This window comes from Macaca fascicularis, chromosome 6 (assembly GCF_037993035.2).
Source record: "Macaca fascicularis isolate 582-1 chromosome 6, T2T-MFA8v1.1".
Taxonomy (NCBI): Eukaryota; Metazoa; Chordata; class Mammalia; order Primates; family Cercopithecidae; genus Macaca; species Macaca fascicularis.
Genome location: NC_088380.1, coordinates 96,904,271 through 96,908,039, shown reverse-complemented (window position 1 = coordinate 96,908,039; position 3,769 = coordinate 96,904,271). Strand labels below are relative to the sequence as shown.

Sequence of the window (3,769 nt, the reverse complement as noted above, 5' to 3'; positions counted from 1 at the left end):
GTGCTGGGATTGCAGGCATGAGCCACTGTGCCCAGTCATTCAGAAATCTTGATTTGGATAATTAAACAATAATGATCATATGTATGTTTTTATATACATATGCAGGAATGCTGACAGTTAAACATTTAGCATCACACTGCTGGTAATATGACTTTCGTAGTAGAAATGGGGGGAAAGGATACTTTTAAAAATATTTGGAGGTATAAAAACTGATTAAATGTGATTCAGAGGTAAATACCGTTTTGAGGCCTATTGACATATGTAGTTTGGCGAAATATAAAGAACAAGAAGAAAAGACTTATGAGAAATAATGTTCAATTATTGATTGTTGCGGCTTCCAGTGGAATGTGCTCAGTAGATCGGGTGAAATATTCATATTGAGAGATGTACAGATTTGAGAGTTACCTGTGTGCCCTCAAAGTCATTGTAAAAATGACAAAAGAAAGAAATTGGCCTAGAAAAATCTTTGAGAGAAAACTCAATATTAGAGGAAATAAGAAAAAGGATATACAGAGAAGGAATTAAGAGTAGCCAGAGAAATAGGAAGAGAGCTGGAAAACCAGAGAAGTCTGGTGAAGAAAGAATGTCAAAAAGGACCTTATTGATGGAGATAATAACATGCAGAATTCATCATCAGACCCTTGTTGGTGTTTTGTTTAAAAACGTAACCTAGAGGGAAAAATAAAAGGATTTAGATTGGAACAGGTCAGCACAGTGGACAGTAAAAGAGCGTATGATGTAAATATTCTCTTAAAAGAATCGAGAGCACCCAGGTAATTTCTCTTTCGGAATATTTGTAGGTTTGGCCTTGGGAGCTATGAGTCCACTCGTTCAACATTAGAACTACTAATCCCTAATAAAACTCTAGAAGGTTACATTTAGATTATCTTGGCAGAATCATGAAGGTAGTCTGTAGATTTGGAGACCGGAAGAGTCCTTGAGATAATCTGCATGCCAAATACCTCAAAGTTGAGTCATAGCAGTTGGCAACTTTTGATATGATCTCAAATATTCACATGATAGCAAAATCCAGTAGTTAATCCAATTGCTTACAAGATAAAAGACATGTGGACTGCACCTAACACAGACACATACTCAAAACTGCAGTGAAAACTTTATTTGATATGTGCTGTAACAAAAAGTGCATGTGGGTGCAGGGCACTGTGGGTTGCTGGGTAGCCAGGACACAGAGAAGAGAGGAGGAGCAGTTGGCCACTGAATAAGCTTCTCAAATGATGTCCACAGCAGTTATCCTGTTGGAAGAAGGGACTGATAGTTCCCAAGGCATCCCCCAGCTTGTGAGTAACATCAGTGCCTGACACGTGATTGCTGAGAGTGGAAGAACCACCCTGGGTTCCTATGGTGCAGATAAGCTTATTATGGATGGCAGAGGCAAGCAACAATTTTCCTGAAGCTTCTTGAAGTTGTCCGTCCTGCAACAAAGACTTCAATGGGCATTGCCAAACATCAAGATGCTGAGGTGAGTGATGGCACCACCTCAGTGACCTTGCTGGTTGCAGAGTTTCTGAAGCAGGTGAAACCTTATGTGGAAGAAGGTTTGTACCTGAAGATCATCATTCAAGCTTTCTGAACAGCCATCCAATGGGCAGTTAATGATAGCAAAGAGATCACTGTGACCATGAAGAAGACAGAAAAAGAGGAGCAGAAGAAGCTGTTTGGAGAAATGTGCCATCCTGCTCTGAGCTCCAAGCTCATCTCCCAGCAGAAAGCCTTCTTTGCAAAGATGGTGGTTGAGCTTAAAATGCTCAATCATTTTAAGCTACAGCTTAAAATGATTGGAATCAAGAAGATACAGGGTGGAACCCTAGAGGATTCCCATCTGGTAGCTGGTGTTGCATTCAATAATTTCTTTTATGCTGGGTTGGAAATGCAACCACAAAAGTGCCATAATCCCAAGATTGCACTTTTAAATGTTAAGCTTGAGTTGAAAGTTGAGAAAGATAATGCTGAGATCAGAGTCCTCACAATGGGGAATTACCAGGCAATTGTTGGTGCTGAGTGGAACATTCTCTATGACAAGTTAGTGAGGATCCATCATTCTGGAGCCAAAGTTGTCTTGTCCAAACTCTCCAGTGGGGATGTGGTCACTCAGTACTTTGTTCACAGGGGCAGGTTCTGTGCTGGCCAAGTACCTGAGAAGGATCTGAAGAGGACAATGATGGCCTACAGAGGGTCAATCCAGACCATTGTGAACGCTCTGTCAGCAGACATGCTGGGCAACTGCCAGGTGTTTGAGGAGACCCTGACTGGAGGTGAGAGGTATAATTTCTTTACTGGCCTCCTAAGGCCAAGACATACACATTTATCCTCCACAGTGATGCCACAGCTTATGGCGGAGACAGAACAGTTCATGCCTAATGCCATCATGATTGTCAGGAGGGCCATCGAAAATGATTTGGTGGTGGCTGGTGGTGGGGCCATTGAGATAAAGCTCTCCAAGTACCTGTAGGATTAGTAAGGACTATTCCAGGAATGCAGCAGCTGGATTGGGGTGTATGCTAAGGCCTTGGAGATATCCTACGGCAGCTATGCGACAATACTGGTTTTGATACCACAAGCATTCTTAACAAGCTGTGGGCATAGCATGCCCAGAGAGGCACATGGTATGGCATGGACATCAACAATGAGGATATTGCTGACAACTCTGAGACCTTCGTATGGGAGCCAGCTATGTGCCAGGAAGAGCACCGTCATCAGAGAAATGAATTGTCTTGCACCTTGATTTTGGACTTCCCAACCTCCAGAACTGTGAGAGATAAATTCCCATTGTTTAAGCCATCCAGTCTATAGTATTTTGTTATGACAGTTCAAACTAACTAATACGATAGAATATTTGCTAATTGAGATAGCTCTGATAGTTTTCAGGGCACACATAGGGCTGCCACAAAAAATATGACAAACTGGGTGGGTTATAACAACAGAAATTTATTCTCTCACAACTTGGGATGTTAGATGTTCAAAAATCAAGATGTTGACAGAGCCATGCTCCATCTAAATGCTCTAGAAAAGAATTCTTTCTTACCACTCTCCGAGTTTCTGATGTTCCTTGGCTTGTAGCTTCATCACTCTGATCTCTGCCTCCATCTTCAGATGGCCTTCTTTTCTGTGCATGCCTCTGTGTGTCTGTCTTATAAGGATACTAGTCACTGGACTTAGGGTTCACCCTAATCCAGTATGTCCTCCTTTTAACTTAATTATATCTATAAAACCTTATTTCCAAATAAGGTCACACTCTGAGGTTCTGGGTGGATATAAATTTTGGGAGGATACTGTTCAATCCCCTACAGCTGATAGTGAAGTACAAATTTTCAGTAAATATTAAAATACTTCTAAAAATTACAGATGTGAATTTTCTAAGTAATACAAATTATATTCTGATTTATTTTGTGTCACATTCTAACTCATTTTTTTCCGTTTCATTTAATTTCTCTTTCCCTCATTGCTCCTGTGTCAGAAGGCCATGGCTTACCCATGAGAAACGATAAACTCTCTCTTGTGGTTGATATTTATGGGAATGCAAGCTGACAGGTAAGCTGATGCACTCTTTCTTAAATATTTGACCCACAAATGTAGCCAGACAATTGAAAAAAATCTGTGTTTCCTAGCTGGTGTGGTTATATTAATATCAGACAAAGTAGACCTCCAGACAAGGAAAATTGCCAGAAATAAAGAGGATACTTCCTAATGATAAAAGGGTCAATTCATCAGAAAGACATATCTTAAATGTGTATGTGCCTAATAAAAAAGT

At 40.5% G+C, this 3,769-nt stretch overlaps 1 pseudogene; it reads left to right on the top strand.

Annotated features, from left to right (window-relative positions):
* Window positions 1-348: 348 nt before the first annotated feature.
* Window positions 349-2,903, top strand: LOC102131546 (T-complex protein 1 subunit eta pseudogene; annotated as a pseudogene).
* The last annotated feature ends 866 nt before the right edge of the window (window positions 2,904-3,769 follow it).